Source organism: Panthera leo, chromosome B3, assembly GCF_018350215.1.
Source record: "Panthera leo isolate Ple1 chromosome B3, P.leo_Ple1_pat1.1, whole genome shotgun sequence".
Classification (NCBI taxonomy): Eukaryota; Metazoa; Chordata; class Mammalia; order Carnivora; family Felidae; genus Panthera; species Panthera leo.
In genome coordinates this window covers 101,834,727-101,857,440 of record NC_056684.1, presented here as the reverse complement: position 1 = coordinate 101,857,440, position 22,714 = coordinate 101,834,727, and the positions used below count along the sequence as shown (strand labels likewise).

At 38.8% G+C, this 22,714-nt stretch overlaps 1 long non-coding RNA gene across 2 annotated transcripts; it reads right to left on the bottom strand.

Moving 5' to 3' along the window:
- Positions 1-7,286: 7,286 nt before the first annotated feature.
- LOC122222730 lies at positions 7,287-22,531 on the bottom strand. Of its 2 annotated transcripts, none has more exons than XR_006203824.1 (6): positions 22,316-22,531; positions 19,879-19,996; positions 14,104-14,557; positions 9,089-9,092; positions 7,472-7,474; positions 7,287-7,297 (listed from the first exon to the last, which is right to left on the bottom strand). It is a non-coding gene; the product is annotated as an uncharacterized LOC122222730 (long non-coding RNA). The 2 variants fall into 2 exon arrangements; XR_006203823.1 differs by having other exon boundaries at positions 14,104-14,287.
- Between the last annotated feature and the right edge of the window lie 183 nt (positions 22,532-22,714).

The following is a 22,714-nucleotide window of genomic DNA, read 5'->3' as shown; positions in this document are numbered from 1 at the left end:
GGTCATAATCTCACGGTTCATGGGTTTGAGCCCCACGTTGGGCTCCAGACTGACAGCCTGCTTGGGATTCTTTCTCCCTCCCTTTCTGCCCCTACCCTGCTCGCACGCACGTCCTCTCTCTCTCAAAATAAATAAATAAACTTAAAAATGTTTTTTAGAGATTTCATAGAAGGGTTTATGGGAATTTTTTGTGCTCGTTTTGCAAATTGTCTTTAAAATTATTTCCAAATAATTTTTTTAAATTTGAAAATATCGTAGTTTTTCTTCCTTTTCCCCATACAAGGCATTTTAGAATCTTTGAAAAATATCTTATAGTAAATTTCAAATGTGGACTCCATTATAAAATTTTGCTTAGAATACCATCTAGACATTTGAAGACTAAAGAAAAATAACATGTCCTGCCCTTTGCAGGAGAGCAATCTTGTGTTGTCTGGTGGAGTTTCTGAGATTTGCTTTGACAACTGAAAGGAGCTTGGCCTAGCTTGCCTGGAGGCACTGAGCTGACCAGTGCAGAGAGCCGCTGTGTGGCTGTGTCGTGGTCTGAGACCAGACCAAAGAGGGAGCCTGGCAGTGCCTGACAAAGACAAGCTGACAAAGACTGCTGGATCAGGAGTTAACATTTTCCATTTACTGTGTGACATATTTCTTTAGGCTGTCCCCTACGCTTTGGGCAAGGTCATAACCTAATTTAATATCTGTTAATAAAAGCCCAACAGTTCCTGGGGCGCCTGGGTGGCTCAGTTGGTTAAGCATCTGACTTTGGCTCAGGTCATGATCTCAAGGTTCCTGAATTCCAGCCCCGCATTGGGCTGTCTGCTCTCAGCACAGAGCTTGCTTTGGATCCTCTGTCTCCCTCTCTCTCTTCCCCTCCCCAGCTTGCTCTCTGTTGCTCTCTCTCTCAAAATAAATAAACTTAAAAAACAAAAAAAGTCCAACAGTTCCTTTTCCATTTACTTTGACTGTAAATGAATCTTTTAACAAATACACACTTCATTTATCAGTAGCATTTATGATCGCTTAGCATATGAAAGGAATTGATTTCACATGTTCTTGAACTGGGTTCTATTATCATCCCCATTTTACAGACAAAAGGGCTGAGTTTAGAGGATAAATAACTTATGCAAGGACACAGCACTTGTAATATTCCTGCACTTTAGATTTTTCTAAGTACAGAATAAGGAAAAGTACCTTGAAAGTAAAGAGTAATTTGTTTATCTATGCCTGGTACAAATTTAGGACCCTGGCAAAGGTCATCTGAGAATGATTGTTCTTGAGTGATAGTTAGTAACAGTGAATTCTATTGGTTTTTTTTCCCTAATGTTTACTTTTTGAGAGAGAGAAAGTGTGAGCAGGGGAGGGGCAGAGAGAGAGGCAAAGAGAGGGAAACAGGATCTAAAGTGGGTTCCATGCTGATAGCAGAGAGGACAGTGCAGGGCTCAAACTCATAACCTGAGCTGAAGTCAGACACTTAACTGACTGAGCCACCCAGGCGCCTCTGAACTCTATTGTTAATAAAAGATTTATCAAATTAACTGGATAGTAAGCTACTTTCCTTTTTTTTTTTTTTGTAAGCTACTTGTTTTTAAAGCATCTATAAAAATTTTGTTGTAACATGGAAAAATTCATGTAATACAGAGGTGAAAGAAAAAAGCAGGTTGCCAATGGAATATAACAATGTGAAATAAAAATAACCGTTCGTATGCAGGAAATTAAAAATATTAAAAAGAAATACAGCAAATCGATGACAATTGTGTTGAGATTATAGGGGATTTTAGCCCTATCAAAAATAATTATCATTATTTTTCAAATCAAAAAAACTGCACATTATTTAAAAGTATGATTAATTTGCTTAGCAATCACAAAAAACCACTTTAGTGAATATCAAAGTAAACATCTTGCCTACAGGAATTCAAACAACATAAAGTTTAAAAAATTTGATTTGGAAGGAATAAAGGGAAATTAAAGTGAAGGATATTTACACTTAAAACCTGGAAATTTTATATACTATTTGCTAAATGGTTTGGCAATATCTTGACTGTTGTTTTGCCTTCAAGGTACTTGCCAGCCTGCTCCCAGTGGAAAGAGAGAAAATGTCAAGGTAGCCTCTTGTGCAGGAAAATCAGATTATTTCCTGGGTGTCTCTTGATCATCAATAGTTGTTGAAACTCCTGCCTTTCCTTCCAGTCAGAAAACCCTGGGAATAAGTCTGTCCTGCTCTGTTTGTATGGCAGAAAAATACCTGCCAAACTCCCTTCAAAGAGACTATGGTGGCCTCGGCTATGACTGCTCAGTATCATAAAATCCCAAGAGAAAGACAGCGTATAAACACAACATTAACTCATTTCCCTTGAGTAGGCATAATCCTAATATTCATGGAAGGTTGCAAAGAGCCACTTGATGCAGGAGCCAGGTGATCACAAATGACAAAGGAAATTCACCTGAATTGGTTCAAGATGTGTGTTGCTGGGAAACTATGTCCAGGGGCAAATAATTGTATTGATTCTTGGAAAATGGTGACACTGTGTAAGTGAACAGACAGGTGCAGCAACACAAACACCAGTTAGGCTTTTTGTTCTTAGATGAAAGGCTTGCTCTTATTTTGTTTAAAGCTAATGGAAGATTTTAAGGAAGAAAAAGAATAAAGAATTATTTGCTATAATCATTATAACAATTATTAACAAGGTCTTTTCCATTCATTATTTTCATAACAGCTTTTCCCTTTTTGCAAATGAGGAAAATGCAGCCCAGAGAGGTTAAGTATTTTCTCAAGGTCACACGGTATAGAGAAGAGTTAAGATTTGGAATCTAGGTCTGTCAGACTTTGGCATGGACTCTTCTACCCATAGCTGCCAAATGATCATTTCCTTGTGGTCAGAGGAAAATATTAAAATAATAAGAATCTTCTCTGTGGGCCCAAATGATGTTGGGCATGGCTTTAGATTCTGTTTGTGGGAATTGGATATATGTTTGCCAGTGAAAAAATTTTCTGATATTTTCCTAATACACACTAGGGGAAGATAAATAATTGAGAACCGTTTAACTTGCATGTCATTAGAGTTACACTCACCATACAGATGCCAACATTCTTTTTTTTTTTTATGTTTTTTTTTTTCAATATATGAAATTTATTGTCAAATTGGTTTCCATACAACACCCAGTGCTCATCCCAAAAGGTGCCCTCCTCACTACCCATCACCCACCCTCCCCTCCCTCCCACCCCCCATCAACCCTCAGTTTGTTCTGTTTTTAAGTGTCTCTTATGCTTTGATGCCAACATCTTAATTGCTTCTTTGCAGGGTATCATAGAAAGATATGCAGATACCTGAGGTGGGTTACATTCTTTTGATAAAGTCAGACAGGGTTGTGAAGGGAAGGTGGGATGAGAAAACTGCCACAGACAGATCACTTCCCTATAGTGATATCTAAGTACTGGTGGACATCAATAATACGGAAATTGCTGTGCATCCCACTGGAATTTGGTCTTAGGGCTAGGCGACAGGTGGAAGACAAATGGTGTGTGAAAGAAAGTGTCCCAGTGATCCTCTAGGCCCTTGGTTGTCAACCCTGGGTCTTCCAAGAGCCATCAGAGTCAGGAAGGAGGCCCTCCATTCTTTTTCTCCTAAGGCAGGAACTACATCCAAAACTGCTGATAACTTGGCCTTCCTTTTTGCCACACGGGGGTTAAATGGTGAGTTGATCCATTTGGGGCTTCATGCTACTCACCAGCTGAGCAAATTAGTAACATTCTGTAAGTAAAAACCAGTTTCTGCCTCTGTAAAATGGGAATAACAATCCTTACCTCTGAAGTGCTGCTTCCTGCTAAATTTCTCTGCCTCCTTTCCCCATTAATCACCTCTGTTCATTTATTTAAACTTGGCAACTCATGTTGATCTGTTCTTTTCAGCTGTTAACATCAATCAGATCCTAATTTTCCCTGGGGTCTGGGCTAAGCCAAATAAGTGAACTTCCAGATCTTGTTTAAACATATGTTTTTGCTCCTCTATAACTTTTTTTTTTTTTTTTTTTGGTCAATAGTTAATGTTTTAGTTTAATTCTGACACACTAAAAGGTGTCAGTCTGGGAAACGTGGATTGTGGGGTAGGGGAAAGAGGGCAGTTAGGAGTCAAGGGGTAGTATATATTTGGGTTATTATTTCCTACTCCGGTTTATGGAGTCCTCCCATTGCTGACATCTAAATAAATGCAGACTCAAATCAATAAAATCCTGTATCCAAACTGTTTGGAAAATTGTGATAGTGAAAGAAAATTATGAAAATGAGTATTTCATTTTAAATGCCTTCTCCTGTCAGTATTATAATAAATAGGGCTACTAAATCAAGGCCTGATTAGATCAACCACCTTGATTATATCAAAGCTCATCCCAGTTTTTTGATAGCAAAATTTGCATGTTTAACTAGTGGAAACCGATTTTTCATTTAAAATGGACATAAGCAGGCCTAAGTGGTGGATGGATCAGACGAGGGGGGAAGATTTTAGGGCATCTAATAGGACCTAGGAACTAGGTGAAGTGCTATATAACAATAAAATTGATCCTCTTCAATGATATGAAATGTAGTTTTCCACACCTTCCAGCTACTTCCTTCTCTAATGCTAATAACAGTTTTTCTCAAATTCCCATGTGGGTTGTTAATGACATGTTATGCTTCTGCACAAACTAATCAGAACCTTTAAAATCGGGCTTCATTCTTATTGATTTCTCAATCGCATATAATTCAGCAGGTTTTCACATCTAAAATGGACAACAGATAACAACTATCACTCATTGAGTCCCTAGAATCTCTTAGGCACAGTACTAGGACCTTATGTATGCCATTTCTTTCAAATTTAACAAAAGTCAAATATGTTTACATATAGAAAAGTGCCCAGAACATAAATGGAAAGCTCAGTAAAATATCACTGTGCCCTTTCTCAACTAATCTACTTTCATATCATATACATTATATTTTTAAAAATCATTTCACTAGCTTTGCAAGGAGGATACTGTTAGTCCCATTTTCCAGAAGATGAAAATGAAGTACACAGACCTGCCCAAGGTACAGAGCTTCTAGTAAGGGGCTAAATTGGAATTCCACAGGCCTGTCTAAATGCCAAACTGTGTTCTTTCTCTACATCATTGCCAAAATCAGAACGGATGGCTTTCAGAGGCTCTTCACAAAGGATTCCCTGTCCTTTCAATCTCTGCCACTGCTCACAGATTTCCATGTAAAGACTATATCAGCCTAGTGCTCAGTTGTGGCTTTCTCTTTTGGATTGAGGGAGTGTGGTGAGGGGACATGGAGTGTGGGGGAGTTTCTCTGCCTTCTGGTCATTTCTTGATTTCTGTTTGATCCTTATTTAGTTGGATACCATTCTTGGCTTGGCCCAAAAGGGCCTGTTCTCTTCATGGTTTGAATCATATATGTATGAATATATATATATATATATATATATATATATATATATATATATATATATATATATAACTTTATTTTGAAAAAGAGAGAGCATGCATGAGTGCAGGAGGGGCAGAGAGAGAGGGAGAGAGAGAGAATCCCAAGCAGGTCCCACACTGTCAGTGCAGAGCCTGATGCAGGGCTCAATCCCACGAACCATGAGATCATGACCTGAGCTGAAATCAAGAGTTGGTCACTTAACTGACTGAGCCCCGAGGCACCCCAGGATATGCTGTTTAAACACAGGCTCCTATTATGTTAACATTCTGGAGAGTCTCATTGTTCTTCTAATTAAGCTACATCTCCCAAACTCATCCTCAAATTTTACAACCACCTACTCCTATATAATTCTTTATAGATTTCAATAAGAAGATATCAATATTTATATTGATATTGATATAGATATACACCCGAACACAGTTTAGAAATATATTTCATTTCTTTAAATAATAATTAATATTAGGTATACAACAAAAGTGAGAAGGGCAGATTTTGGCAAGTGGGGAATAAGCCAAGAGAAGAGGAAAGAAACAGGTCAAGTAAACCCAGGGAGTTAAGAGAAGGAAATTGACTTAGCCTTGGAGAGGAAAGTTTATACAACTCTCCTTTTAGATTCTTCCCAACTATGCAGATATACAGACCTACTTAATGCTATTTCCCAAGGCCCAGGATTTATGGTTGTTGCTGGGATATACTCCTTTTTTCCAATGCCACTAAAGACTCTCTCATTTCCCCCCTCACCTTTCAGTACATGGAAGCCGAAGACAGCTCTATTTAGAGGCTGAAGGTTGGGAGTGGGGGCTTCTTATTCATTGGAAACCGAGGGGTGCTGAGGCTTTCCTGCTCAAAAATACCTCCCTACCAGTCTAAAATTCTAATATTTTTGTCTCTATGTTTCCTCACAAAAATGTAAGTCTGATACCTGAACAGGACTGCAGTTTAACTCACCTGATGGGTATAAACAAACACACACAGCTTTAATATTAATGATCACACTCCTTAGATTTAGAAAAGCCATTTATACTGCACCGATGGAGTATGAAGAAATTGTCAGGGCTTTAGACTGTTAAATTAATTAAACAAGGAGTCCATTAGACTGAGGTAGCTTTAATGCCTTCGTGGCCTGACTAAGCAAACCAAATCCTAAGACTGAAAACTACTCATGGTAAAGAAATCAAAACCTAAGGATAGCAACCAATCACAAACAGCTAACGAGGCTTTCCCAAATAAGGCAACCGCTTAAGCTATAGTCAATCAAATAATTTCCTTGCATTGTTTCCACAACTTCTCTGTAAGTTTTTCCCTGACTCCTTTTGGTGGAGCATTTCTAACCACTTCTGGTTTAGTGCTGCCTGACTGGAATCAATTTTTGCTCAAAAACTCTTAAAAATTTAATATGCTTCAGTTTATCTTTTAACAGGATAAACTCAATCCATACATCTTAGGTTAGGAATTTCCTCTGTGGACCAAGCTTTTCCATGGATATTAAGTTATAGAGAACTACAAGAAATAGCTACAAGTTGTTTGAGGAAGCTTTGGGATTTTGAGATAACATACATGTAGAGGGAAAATGTTAGTTTGAGTTAATACAGTATTCTTTTTAGGGGAGAAAAATTGTCTATAATAAGCAAAATATCTTTTGGGAATAGAAAGTACATGATCATCAGGATTTAGCAAGGCTGAGACCTGGAGTATAGATGAACTAATTTACCAAATAAATGGACAGGAATGTAATGGTTGACATGGTGGGTAAAAAAGAGCTAATCCTGAGAAGAGGAAAAGTGGTAGGAGAGGGACCCAGCATCTGAAAAGAGATGGGTGAAGTGGGATATGGCCAAAAGTTGTCTGATATTTTTCTATTATCTACAATGAAGTCTGTATATTTTGTAGTATGTCAGAGAATTCTTACTCAAACTGTCAGAGTAGTGGTGGGTGTTTGACTGCTAATACAGTAATCACTAAAATTTTGACTAGTTACTTATATCCTTTGTGATTAGGTTTAACTTCATTTAACCCAACCCCCTAAATAGCAATGGTATGAATACACAAAAGATGAGTTTTTTCTTTTGTAAAAGTCCTGAGGTGGATAGTCCAGGACTCCTATGATTGCTCTATAGTAATGATGGGCCAGATTCCTCTTATTTTTCCAATCTGCCTTCATTAGTGCACTCATTCTGAAAGTTGCCTCATGGTCCAAGATGACTGTAAGAGTGCCAGTCAACACCCCGGAATCCCAGGAAAGGAAAGGAGAAATGGCAAAAGGACTCGAATCAACTGTATGTCCCTCTCAATTAGTCTTTGCATCCATCCAACAACTTCTGTTTGCATTTCTTTAACCAGAACAACTATAACATGTTTCTGAGCGGCAGAAAGATTCAGACAAAAATTTCACAAAATCATGAATAATCAGCATCCGTTTCCAGGATTGTGTTTTTGTTTTCTTGTTTTGTTTTGTATTGAACTTCTGTTCAGATTACAGTTCCATTATAAAGGAAGGACTAAGTAGTAAGAAGCAACTTCTTAGCAATTTCCCTGCTTGGTGAATACCTAACCATCTTTAAGATGCATACTAAATGGCCCCTCCTTTATGAAACCCTTTCCTAACACAACCAGTATTTCAAGTTTTTCTTCCTCTGTACTCCCCAAGTATTTCACACTCCCTCTTTAATTGTATTTATTACACTGCATTGTAATTAGATTTACACATCTGTTTCTTTTAGTAGATGAGAAGGTCCTTATCCTATTATTCTCTGTACTTCTCTAACACCTAACATTCTACTTGGTGTATGATGGACAATCAACAAATGTTGGTTGAGAATGAAAGGAAGAAAGAAAGTAGAAAGGTAGTTATAGATAAAAACTCAGAAGCTCTGGGAAAAGTAACAGAGTAATATATTTTAAGCATAATTAGTGTCACCAACCATTCTGGTTTGCTCAAGAATGAGGGTTTTTCTGTGCTTGCAGTGCTAAAACTCGGGAGATATCAGGCAAACTGGGATGGTTGTCACCTTACACCACACCCCAGTTGTCAAGTCTAGACATTCAAACACTGACTCAAACAAGAAAAAACTAGAAAGTCAAAGGGGAATGGCAAGACATTTCTCCAATAGTTTAAACAGAGTCCCTGACAGCTACAGAAAGGGATCTGGAGGCTCTGAGACTAGAAGTCATCAGGGAGGGGTCTAATTCCAGGAAAGATTCAGAGTTGTTTTTGTTAAAATGTGGAGTTTCTCCTCTGCAATCTAGAGTTATACAACAATGGTGTCAGTTAAAGATTGGTGACTCAGATAAATCATGCAAGATACCAACATGATATGACTGACATTTGTATTTCTTTAGGTCTGGCTCTGAAGTCTAAATTGCATATCCCAGTTGTATTAATTATGACATAGGTTCTACTGCCAACAATAGAGGTCCAAAATACCAGTGGCTTAAACAACAGAGGAATTTATTTTTCTCTCAAGTATATGACTGGACTGACAGAGTGGCTCTGCTCCATAGTCACCAAGGCTCCAGGCTCCATCTGTCTGGTGGTTCCACCATCTATAGGAAATTGCTTTGTCTACGTAATCCATTAAGCCCTGATGTTCCTATTCCAGGCTATAAGAAGTGAGATGCAACCTAAAAGTTGCATACATTCCTTTTCTGAACATCCCATTGACTGGAAATCAGTGTCCTCATCTAAGTGTGAGGATGGCTGCAAAGTGTCTTCATTCAGGGTGGCCATGTACCCATATTAATATTAGGATTCTATTACTTTAGAAGAAGGGGAGAATGTAGACAGAAACACCTAGAATTCTCTGCTACACTAGTCATATAGTAATTAGCAAATGTTTATGCCTCACTGTTATAATAAAACAAATTTACAATTTTGTTTTTGTTTTTTTTTTAAAGCATCAAGTATAAACATTAATCATTTGTATAGAGAGCCTGCCTCCATGGGGGACATGATGCCTAAACCCAAGAACCACCTCCTCACAGGTGGATAGAAGAAGAAATACATAGCATGATCAAGCAAAGACTTTAAAAAGCCCAAATTCATAAGGCAAGAGCAACTAGCACAGAGGCCAAAGGCAAAATGAGGATGATGACAAAGAATGAAGAAAAATCATACTAATGTAACATTAAAGTGTGGTATTCAAGAGCTAACACACTTGGATTAATCCTGGCTCTGCTACTCACGCATTCTAAGTATGTGATCTTGGACAAGATACCTAGCTTACCTGTGCCCTCTGTACATACAAAACTATTATAATAATGGTTTCCACTGACAGAACCAATTTATCAATAATCTTATGTTATGGCATTGTGGTGAAGAATAAATCAGTTACTAAAGTTCTTAGAACAGTGCCTGGCACATGACAGTATTCAAAAAGTGTTTTATTATTGTCTTATGTTTTGGCTAGGGATGGATATCAGAAAGTCCAGTTTGTGTAGGTTATGTATGTATACATGTAGGTAGGTAGGTAGGCAGATAGGTATTTTTAAAGTAAACTCTATGCCCAATGTGGGGCTCAAACTTATGACGCTGAGATCAAGAGTCATATTCTACCAACTGAGCCAGCCAGGTGCCCCTCCAACCTAGTTATTTATTCAATCTGTAAATTGTTCACTTTCCTGAAGCAAGGATAATAAATTAGCAGATAATAGTAAAACCGACAAAAGCAAGATTCTTATCCTTGCACATTCTGAAGTGAGACAAAAATAGGATGATAAGATTGTTCCATTTAGTTATTCAGCAAATTCCTCTGAAATAGTTTTCATATACCCAGCACCATGCAAAGTACTTGGAATTGTTCATCTCATTTATGTGCCTTAACTAGAATGGATTCTATAGTGTAAAATGCAAATAAAATATAAAGGATCATTCTTTTTACCCAGTAAGAAGTCTGGAGGTGGCAGAGCTCATCTAGAATGACTTGGCAATACTACCAATGGACAAGATCCCATCTCTCTTCCTAATCTGCCATCATAGTGCTAAATGAGGCACAGCAAGCAAGGTACAGCAGAGCCAGTTTGATCAAATGCCTTGCCAAAACAGGGACCACTATCTTTCCAGCCTCCAACAGGTGGGTCTTTAAAGCCCTCTATCCGAACACTTAGGTTCCCTTCTTACCTGCAGCATTCTGCTTACAGGTACCAAATTTTGTATCAGTTAGGAGTTGTCTGGCTTTTAATGACAGGGACTCAAACACTAGTGGTTTGATAAATCGTTTCACTTTTGTCAAGTAATGAGAAGCCTGGAGGGAGGTGGTCCAGGGCTGGAAAGAAGGCTTTGCTGTGTTATCAGGGACTTAGGATCTTCCTATCCTTCTGCTCAGCCATCCAGAGCATGTGCTTGTGGCCACAAGATGACTGATCCTTTGAGCATGGCCTCAGCACTCCTGGTAAGAGAAAGAATGTGAAGGACACAATGTGCCTATCAGCTGAGCACCTATCCGTATCCTTTGAAAGGCACATATCCTTTGAAGTGCTACCCAGTGACTGATAATTCTTTGGACGGAACTATGCCACAAGACCACTGCAGCTACAGAGAGCTTGGAAAATGTGTGTTTTTAGCCAAGTCCAGGCACATTGTCTCTCTGAACTAAGTTGGAGATCCTTCAGTAAACAAAGAAGGTGAGAAAAAATATTGGGTAGGCATCTAGCAGTGATTGTCAGAAACCAATGGTCTATACAGTGCGGGCCTTCATCTCGCTATAAGGCACCTCTCTCATAAGAGATCATGGCTGCCCTCTAGATGAAATCCTGCAAAGGACCAACCACAGTCTTGAAAACATCAGATCATTACAAATTTGAATGTATCTTCCCAAACACCTCTTTTGGTAATAAAGATATTTTCAATTTATATAGGATTCTTTCTCTGGTTATTTAACAAGTTAGTAGGATTTAAAAATGTATTAAAATTGCTTCAGATCCATCACTGTCGCGAATGATGTTAGGAAGTATTTGCCAGGAGCCAAACACTTGAACAGCTTTAACCATGGCATCAGAAAAACTACAATTACATTCAGGAAAGAACTGCTTGATGTGTGACATTAAAATGCAGTTCCCCAGGCAACTGAGAGGGAGATACATTCAGTAACAACAGAGCTTCAATGAACTGCTAAGATCTTACAGAATTTGCAACACCTTTTGTTTATTTTTCATTGACACTTAAATTACCACTTGAAAGCATCCACTGACTAGAAAACAAATCCTCTACTCTGGATAAACTAGGAATCTTCCAGAAATAAGTAGCACATTAACTGATAGAGGACATTGGGACAAGGGGACATTCCAGGATGGGATGTGCAGCCTTGCCATCAGACGTGGCTGTGTTGGGGATGGCACTCTTTGCAGAGCACTGCCTCATTCTTTCTGTCATACATGAGTTTGCCAGCCTTTCTTGCTGACTCATACCGCTGCACAGTGCCTGGTCAGGAGCTCAATGTATGGGCATTTAACAGGAAATGTTATTCACTGAATAGGTATAATTCTGTACTTCCACGATCAGGGGTTGTGCAAAGTGCATTAACTAAGATAATGAACTTGCAGTATTTACAAAGCTTTGCCCCAATTACAATCTATTACTAAAAGACCTAAATATTCTTATTGATTCACATTATTTTAATTTCTGATTAATTTTCAGTTAATCATAAGAGATGTCACTAAGTTTTTCTGATCCGAACTAGATTCCCTTGAGTAAATCGATACTTAAATACTCCTTTTCCAAGGGATCTTTCAATAATTAAAATATTCTTTTTGTATTTTAAACAACTTTGCTATTAACAATGGCTAACATATGTCACTCAATTGTTATGTATCTAGTGCTATTGCTAAACTCTACCTGGATAGTCTCACATCCCCATACAAGCCTATGGAGAAAGTCCTATTATTATACCACCCATTTTCCAGATACAGAAATCGAGGCTTTAAGAGGTTAGGAGACTTACCCATGGTCACTAAGTTGATAATTAATGGAGCCAGGGCATGAACCCACAGAGTGTGACACCACAGGTTGTTTCTTAACCACAACATGACATGACTCTTATTATTTCTAACTTGTGAGCTTACATAGTTTTACTTTTTTTTTTTTTTAAATTTTTTTTAACGTTTATTTATTTTTGAGAGAGAGACAGAGCATGAACAGGGGAGGGTCAGAGAGAGGGAGACACAGAATCTGAAACAGGCTCCGGGCTCCGAGCAGTCAGCACAGAGCCCGACGCGGGGCTCGAACTCACGGACTGCGAGATCATGACCTGAGCTGAAGTCGGCCGCTCAACCGACTGAGCCACCCAGGCGCCCCCATAGTTTTACTTTTTAAGGGGCAACAGTCTCTAGAATTTTTCCAAAATCAATAATAATAAAAAGCAGATATGTTGTAGACATAACAACATCAAAGAACTTGTTGAATGAATAAATGTCAGCTCCTTGAAGGCAGAGTTTTTGTGTCTTTTTTCACTGTTGCATTCCCTGTGCCTTGCACAGAGCCTGACATATAGTAGATGTTCACTGAATATTTGTTGAACGAATGAATGACTCCTGATCTTGATGGCATCATGGGGCCATTGGGGCCATAGCAATGGAACCCCTCTCTGAAGTTGATCAACTCAGTGAGAGCAGATTACGAACTTAATTTTGTTAATCTCTAAAACCACAAATATTTTGCACATTGTGGGTTTTAGACCAGAAAGGGCCCCCTAAACATACTCAGAATTGGACTAAAACCCTGAAAGAACCAGCTCAAAGTGAAAGCATTTGGACTATTTCATGAAACTTTAAATTTCTCCTTGTTGGCTTGGGATTCTCAACCTCAAGGTTCACATCTGGTTTTGGGTCCAATACAGGATAGGGGAAATTGTCTCTAGGGGATCATTTATTGGTGCCTACTCACATAGACAAGTTTAAATGGATCATGGATAGAAAGAGGTTTGTTGCATTTTACAGAAGGTTTGCAGGTGGTCCCGAGCCAGGGAAGTAATTGAAGGAAGGGATCCCAGGACTGAAGCCCCACTCTCACCCCCATCATCAAACAGACTGAAGAATGCTTCACATCTAGCTATCTCTATGAATTCACATCCTTAGCACAATTTAGGGTGATGACAGCACGTGTTGCCTGACTTTTTTCATAGCTGCCCAGGAAACAGGAACTTGGGTTTTGCTTTCCCTACCATATTTCCCATGCTGCAATTAACATGTTACGCACCCAGAGGAGAACCATGGCTATAACAGCCTTCCCAAATGGCATTACCTGATTGTCTACCCTGGGCATCAGGATCCAGTCTTCAGTTGGGGTTCCATGTGGCTTATTCTATACTTGGGATTTTAATGGAATTTATAACTGAGCCTACCCTATAGAATGAGAACCACATACAGGTTAGTGGGTCGCTGACTATGAATACCATGCAGTGGCATTATAATATGAATTTCCAGTTCTTCAGTAAAAGCTGGTTGAAACCCTTTGCCAAATAGCATCCTATCAGAAATTCTGTTTTTTAAGAAACACTTACATCTACTTTATTTGAATTTAATAGAAGAAAAGGGATCTGAAGCAAATCTGAAGAAATCTATTTCGAAAAATCTGTGTTAGGTTTCTCCAGAGAAACAGAACCAATAAAATATATATAGAGAGATATATAAGAGGAGATTTATTATAGAAATTAACTCACGTGGTTATAGTGTCCAAAAAGTCCCACAATCTGCCTTCAGCAAGCTGGAAGGCCAGGAAAGCCAGAGCCATACTTTCAGTCTGAGTCCATAAGGCCTGAGAATGGGTGTAGGATGAGGGGGGCTGATGATACAAGTCCTGATCTGTCAGAAAGCCTGAAAACCAGGAGCAGTGATGTCCAATGCCTGAGGGTGGGAGAAGATGGGTGTCTCAGTTCAAGCAGAGAGAGTGAATTTGCCCTTCCTCTGCCTCTTTGTTCTATTCAGGCCCACCACAGATTGGATGATGCCCACCCACTTTGGGGAAGGCAATCTTCTTGACTCAGTTCACCAATTCAAATGTTACTCTCTTCTGGAAACAGCCCCACAGATGAACCCAGAAATGTTTTACCAGATATCTGGGCAAGTTGACACATAAAATTTCTTTGTGCTATTTCTTTAACAATTCCTCTAAAGCTAAAAAAAAATGAAGATTTTTTTTTACTAATATGTTCCAGTTTAAATAATATTAAAAAATTTTTTTTAATGTTTATTCACTTTTGAGAGACAGAGTGAGAGTGGGGGAGGGGCAGAGAGAGAGGGAAACACAGGATCTGAAGCAGGCTCCAGGCTCTGAGCTGTCAGCACAGAGCCCACCCGACGTGGGGCTTGAACTCACAAGCTATGAGATCATGACCTGAGCCGAAGTTGGATGTCCAACCGACTGAGCCACCCAGGCGCCCCACCAGCTTAAATAGTATTCCTGACCCTTTTTAATGAAGGGTGAAGACTGTGCCCATCTCCCTTTCTTCAATTTTTAGTTTCGGTTAGTTGTATTACTCTTATATTGTCCAGGTTCATACTGTTCATGTTCTGTTCTGTGACAGTGATATTAGGTGTTTTAGCATTGGCTTTATACTTAGAATTGTTTTTATATTTAAAAAATTTAAATTGATTTTATATTTAAATGCTTACCATACCATCTTAATTCTTGAGTTCTTTATTTTGATTATCTCTTAATTAGCAGGATCTCATATCAAGTGGTTTTCTCAGTAAGGAACTTATATACACATTGTGTTTTCTGAGTTCATACATGTTTGAGGCAGTGTATCCTTCTATTTGAATGCTTTCTTGAGTGGGTATAACTTACTTTCCTTAAAGCTATAAAACTTTCTCCTTCAGAAAAAAATTGTATTGTTTTTTTGGCAATGACTGTTGCTGTGGAAAAACTGGAGGATAGCCTATGTCCTTACTCCTAAACCTTTTTAGGCAATTTGTTGTTTTTGTTTTGTTTTGTTTTGTTTTTTTGCATGGATGCTTGAAAAACTCTATCCTTGAAACTGTCCTTATTCTTGAAGTTTATCCAGCTTGGTGTTAAGCATTCTGTCTTAAATTTTTCTAGAAGATATTGTTCTAGAAAATTATATATATATGGATATATATACATATTTTTTGCAAATTGTATTTTAGTTTTTAAGAGGAATATCCTTTTTCATGGAGATATAATTCATATACCATAAAATTTATTCTTTTAAACTGTACAGTTTAGTAGTTTTTAATATATTCACAAAGTTGTGCAAATATCACCACTAATTCCAGAAAATTTTCATTACCCCAAAAAGAAACCCCACACTTATTAGTGGTCACTCCCTAGTCCCATAAGGCCTTGGCAACCACTAATCTGATTTGTCTTGATGCATTTGCTTATTCTAGGTATTTCATACAATAGAATCACACAATATGTGGCCTTTTGCATCTGCTTTTTTCACTTAGTATAATGTTTTCAAGGTTCATTCATGTTATTGGCTATATCAGTACTTCATTTTTATGGCTGAATAATATTCCAGTGTACATGTATATCACAGTTTATCCACTCATTAGTTGATGGACATTTGAGTTGTGTCCACTTTTATTTAATGTTTATTTATTTACTCTGAGAGGAAGAGAGAGAAAGCGCAAGTGGGGGAGGGGCGGAGAGAGAAGGAGAGAGAATCCCAAGCAGACTCCATGCTGTCAGCAAAGAGCCCAATGTGGGGGCTTGATCTCATGACCAGGAGATCATGACCTGAACTGAAATCAAGAGTCAGATGCTCAACCAACTGAGCCACCCAGGCACCCCTGGGTTGTTTCTACTTTTGGGCTATTGTGAATAATGGTGCTATGAACATTCATGTGCAAGTTTTGTATAGGCATGTTTTTGTTACTCCTGTGTTTCTACTTGTTGTGGAATTGCTGGGTCATATGAGAATTCTGTGTTTAACCTTTTGAGGAGCTGCCAGTTTCTAATGCAGCTGCACTATTTTATATTCCCACTAGCAGTGTATAAGAATTCCAGTTTCTTCACATCCTTTGAAATACTTGTTATCGTCCTTTTTAATACAGCCATCCTAGGGGGTGTGAAGTAATATTCACTTAGGCCCTAATTTGCATTTCCCTGATAGCTAATGTTGAGCATCTTTTCATGTGCTTATTGGTCATGTGTATACCTACTTTGGAGAAATGTCAATTCAAATCCTTTGCCCATTTGTATATTAGGTTATTGGTCTTTTTATTGAGTTGTTAGAGTTCTTTATATATTCTAGATACTAGTCCCTTATTAGATACATGATTTGCAAGTATTTTCTCCCATTCTGTGGGTTATATTTTAAATTTTGGTGAAGCCTAGTTTATCTTTTTCCCTTTTTTGCTTCTACTTTGTGAGTCTATTTATTTATTTATTTATTTATGGGCATCTGGTGGCTCAGTTGGTTAAGTGTCCGACTTTGGCTCAGGTCATGATCTCACAATTCATGGGTTTGAGACCCGTGTCAGGCTCTGTGCTGACAGCTCAGAGCCTGGAGCCTCCTTCAGATTCTGTGTCTCTCTCTCTCTCTGTCCCTCCTCTGCTCATGTTATCTCTCTCTCTCTCTCAAAAATAAATGATAAAAACATTTTTAAAAATGGCCATTTATTTATTTTCTCAAATTTTTATTTACATTCTAGTTAATTAACATATAGTATAATATTGATTTCAGGAGTAGAATTTAGTGATTCATCACTTACATATGACACCCAGTGCTCATCGTAACAAGCACCCTCCTTAATACTCATCACCCACTTAGCTCACCTCCCCACCTCCCTCCATCAACCCTTAGCTTGTTCTCTATTGTTAAGAATCTCTTGTGGTTTGTTTCCCCCTCTTTTTTCCCCCCTTTCCCATATGTTCATCTGTTTTGTTTCTTAAATTCCACATATGAGTGAAATCATATGGTATTTGTCTTTCTCTGACTTATTTCACTTAGCATAATATACTCTAGCTCCATCCACGTCATTGTGAATAGCAAGATTTCATTTTTTTCATGGCTGAATAGTATTCCATTGTCTATCTATAACACATCTTCTTAAAAAATTTTTTTAATGTTTATTCATTTTTGGGAGACAGAGAGAGACAGAGAGCAAGTGGGGTGGGGCAGAGAGAGAGAGAGAGGGAGAGAGAGACACACACATAATCCAAAGCAGGCTCCAGGCTCTGAACTGTCAGCACAGAGCCCAACACAGGGCTTGAACTCACAAACTGTAAGATCATGACCTGAGCTGAAGTTGGATGCTTACCCGACTGAGCCACCCAGGTGCCCCTATACCACATTTCTTTATCCACTCATTAGTCAATGGATACTTGAGGTCTTTCCATAGTTTGACTATTGTTGGTAATGTTGCTTTAAACATCAGGGTGTATGTACCCCTTTGAATTTTTATATTTGTATCCTTTGGGAATGCAATTGCTAGGTTTTAGGGTAGTTCTATTTCTAATTTTTTGAGGAACCTCCATAGTGTTGTCCAGAGGCTGAAGCAGTTTGCATTCCCACCAACAGTGTAAGAGGGTTCACCTTTCTCTGTATCTTCGCCACATGTCATTTCCTGTGTTGTTAATTTTAGCCATTCTGACAGGTATGAGATGGTATCTTATTGTGGTTTTGATTTGTATTTCCCTGATGATGAGTAATGTTGAGCATCTTTTCATTCTGTGTCATTTCTAAGAAATCTAATTAGCTGGTCCAAGGTCATGAAGATTTATGCCTATGTTTTATTCTAAGCACTTTATAATTTTTGCTGTTACATTTAGGCCTTTGATCTATTTTGAGTTAATTTTTGTATATGATGTGAGATAGTGATCCAACTTCTTTTTTTTTAAAGTATAGTTGACATGCAATGTTATATTAGTTTCGGGTGTATAACATAGTGAACTCATAATTCTATAGACAATGCTCATCATATAACTGTAGATACCATTTGTCACCATATGTTATTAGAATATTACTGACGTGGAGCGCTTGGCTGGCTTAGTTGGTAGAGCATGCAACTCTTGATCTTGGGGTCATGAATTTGAACCCCATGTTGGGTGTAGAGCCTACTTAAAAATTTATACCTCTTAATCCCCTTCAACTATTTCACCCATCTCCCCACCACCGAGTTCTTTCTTTTGCTACATGCAAGAGGGTATCCGATTGTCCCAGTATCATTTGTTGAAAAGACTCTTTACCCTGTTTAATCATCTTGGCACTCATTTTGAAAATCAACTGCGTATAAATATAAGGGTTTATTTCTAGTACAGAAATCTGCTTGTATCATATTTTTGACTATATTCCCTCCCATTTGTTGAGTTCTCTATTTCAAGAACCCTAATTATTCTTATGCTGGATCATCTTTGTCTTCTCTAATAGCTCTCATCTTTGTCTCTTATTCTGCATTCATTCACCTGCCTTTCTCCATGTCAGTAATTAAATTTTTTAAGGTTTTTTATTTTATTTTTTATTTTTATTTTAATTTACTATTAATTTTTTGTTTTTTGTTTTGTTTTGTTTTTTGAGAGAGAGAGCATGGATGAGCGGGGGAGGAGTAGAGAGAGAGGGGAGAGATAGAATCCCAAGCAGGTTCTGCACTGTCAGCCCAGAGTCCCATGCAGGGCTCAAACCCACAAAATGTGAGATCATGACCTGAGCTGAAATCAAGAGTCAGATGCTTAACCGACTGAGCTACCCATGTACCCCTATTTTTTTACTTTTTGAGAGAGACAGAGAGACAGAGAGAGAATCCCAAGCAGGCTTCATGCCTAGTGTGGAGTCCCACATGGGGCTTGATCTCATGACCATGAGATCATGACCTGAGTCAAAACCAAGAGTTGGCCGTCCAGGTGCCCCAGTAATTAAATTTTTAACAGTGTCTATTTTATATATAGTTCTTTTAAACAAATTCCATAATAATGATGGTCCTCAATATATTTCCTTAGATCTGTAACTCCTTTTTCAATTTTATTATCTTGGTTTTTTTTATCATCTTGAACCCATGTTTTTATTAATTTGTTTTGTAGCATAAAACATTTGTGAGCAATTTGCTTCTGTTCCATGAGCTTTACTTCCTACTCAGTTGCACTCTTTGTGTTTGTGTCTTCTTTGTGCTGTATTATTTCTGCCCTTGTTTAGTTTAAGTTTGGCTGTTACACGTTTGCATGGTTGCCATGTTATTTCTCTGTTCTATCCATTCCTGATATTATTGAGGGTGACTTCTTTGTGTTTCCCATTATTGCAGAAGCTCATTTGCTTTGCTGACTCTGATACAGGTGGGGACTTGAGGTGACTGTAATATATCCTTTCTTCTATAAGGGATTATGAAGGTTGGGACAGTGTTCATCTGTGGTAGAGTGTACTCTTCCTTAGTATCCCTGTTTTTAGCACGTGGTAGTTCTTTTGAAATGGTATCTAAGATCCCCTGCCAGGAACATGTGACATTTGGGGTATGTCTACCCTACCCTTGTGAGGTACCTTTGGGCTTTGGACAGTTTCCTCAAGTCAGCATGGAGCCCTTGATCCTTCCTTCCATCTCAGAGACTCAGCTCAGTGTTTGTGTTCTTCCATTTTCTCTCCAAAAGTTGTCCCATTCCTCCTCAGTCAGAAGAGAAGAAAGATAAAGGCCTCAATTTAGTTTGCTTCTCCTGATACTTGAGGGATTTAGTGAGACATCTCAGGATTGCACTGATTCCATAGTCCTACTTCTGGAAGTTAGGAGTGGAATAAGGACACTTTTCCTGTGTGTTTTTCCACCTTATGCAAGAATATCCTCTAAAGTTTGAATCTCAAATATACAATCACCATCAAGTGTATTTAAAGAAATTTCCTTTTTTCAAGTTACCATTGACAGATTCCTAACATTAGTTCCCTGCTACCCTTGGCAAGTGACTATATATTTCTATAGCCCTGCAGTATTCAATCTCTGATACTGTGGATCTCACTCATCTGTTTCTCTGTTCTGCTACTTTCCTTAAAGTGGGAGAATTAAAAAAAAAAAAATTCCTTGGCCTTTTGATACAAAGCAACTCCCAGGTTGGGTCCAAGGTGAAAATGGGTCCCTTACTGGGTTAGATACATACATGCCATTACAATTCCTGCTTGAGAATGCACATAGTTTTACTGTTGCACTTTTTTGTGCTAATAAATTCTGGGAACATGTCCCTCCTATTTTAGTTTATTCCTCTTTTTTCTCTCATTTCCACTTGTAACTACCCCTGCCAAGTACATACATTTCACTGTTAAACTGTTTATATAAAGGTGACTTTAAAGTTTCCTTATATTACCTCTGGGCATTTGGCTGAAAGGCATTGCCTCCATTTTACAACTAATTATATTATCGAACAAATCTGGAGATTTTGCATTATTTGGCAACAAAAGTGCTAATGCTTCAGTAGCAGTGTTTATAAGAAAATGTTAATTTTTAGGGTAAAAATTTAATTAGAAGTTGTCTTTGGGGAATATGATATTAGTTAACGTTTACAAATGTTTTTAAAGGAAGGAAAAAGATTGCCACTAAAAATTTAAAAATTCTTACTGAAAGCGTCTTCATTGAATCCCTCCATTTAAAAAAGTACCTCACTTGGTATCTTTCTTTTCATTTGTTAAATACAAGGCCATTCTTTTTTTTTCTTAATGCTTATTTTTGAGAGACAGAGATAGAGCACAAGCGGGGAGGGACAGAGAAACAGGGAGACACAGAATCTGAAGCAGGCTCCATGTTCTGAGCTGTCAGCACAGAGCCCCACTTGGGGCTCAAACATGAGATCATGACCTGAGCCAAAGGCAGACGCTTGACCAACTGAGCCACCCAGGTACCCCTACAAGACCATTCTTTAACGCTGTCTGCAGCTATGCTGAAACGGTTTGAGACCCAGTGGATAACTCTGACCAGGAAATATCAGTGGACAGTGGGCAGTGCATTTACAGGGAAAAAGTGTTGCAAGAATTTGCTGAGGGGGGGGGGGCTACAAAAATGTTAGCAGAGTGACAAAGAGGTTTTCGAAGAGATGGTCATGTTTCTTGATTTATGTATCTTGGTCTTTAATGTATGTAGAAATTCAACAATTATCTTTAAAAGGCACATTCTCCCAAATACTTCTATTTTAGACTAAAGGTGCTGCGGAGGCCAAGTAATTTCCATATTTCCCTCCTTGATGTTAACAACAGGGCTACGCCTGTTCCAATAATACTAATTAATAATTATAATATTAACAAATAATTAATACATATAAATAAGTAATAATATTAATAAATATAATCATCATAAAATATGATATAATACTGATATTATATATCAGTATAGAATAATTTCAAGGGCTTCCCTCCTGGTTCGTCTGATTCTAAGCTTTTTAAATACCTGTATACATGTCAGAAAGTCAGCATGAGAAACTCTGGAGCAAATCATGTTAATAATTTGACACATGTTTAAAACCGACCTTTGGCATTAAGAAATAATCCTCCCAGCGAGGGGGGATAAAAAGCCCATTTAAAAAACCCCACATTTTTTAATCTTAAAGAAAACAGTCAAAGGTGATGTCACTGGTTACAAGTCCAGTTGATCAATAACGTTTCACAATTTGTACCAACATCAGGGGAAAGGAGCTTAGCACGTCACTCCAAAATGATCAGTACCAAATACCCACAGAACGCAAATGGGTTTTTAATGAAAGTCCTAACTTTTCCTCGCTTACAAATCAATTCTTCTCCAGGGCCAAAGTTCTGGCCATCACAAATGCCATCCTCCTAGATACAGGGACTCACGTAAGGTCCACTTGTGCAACACTCTCCCTCAGAGCGGCGAGTGGGTTCTCATAGGTGGCAGGTGCGTTGGCCATATTTTAAACTAACGAACGCAAGAGTGTCATGTCATATTATTCTCTCGCCCTAAAAGCGTAAGAGTTGGTTTCCTTACCGACAGCTTAACGCAGTCTTTTCCCCGGCGAGCCCACCTGTTTGGTCATCTCTCCTAGAGCGAGGGGACACAAGCACTTCTGAGCAGCATTCTCTGCCGAAGAGGCGAGGGCTCGCCGGGCGCCCGGAGCGTGCATCCCCTCCGGGCGTCCAGCCTAGGTTCCAGCACTCGACATTTGCCTCCGTCCGGATTCGGTTCGCGCCGCCACAACCCGAGGGATGCAACCCCCTCCTCCCGGCTGGCGCGGGTCTGCTCCACTGCCCCCGGCGGCTGCCTCTCCGGAGCTCGCGGGGTCGAGCCCCGCTCGCGCCCAGCCCGCGGGGCCGCCCCCTCTCGGGAGCCGGGCAGAGGACAGGCGAGGGGGCGGGGCGAGCGCCGTGACGCGCGGAGGCTCCGGCC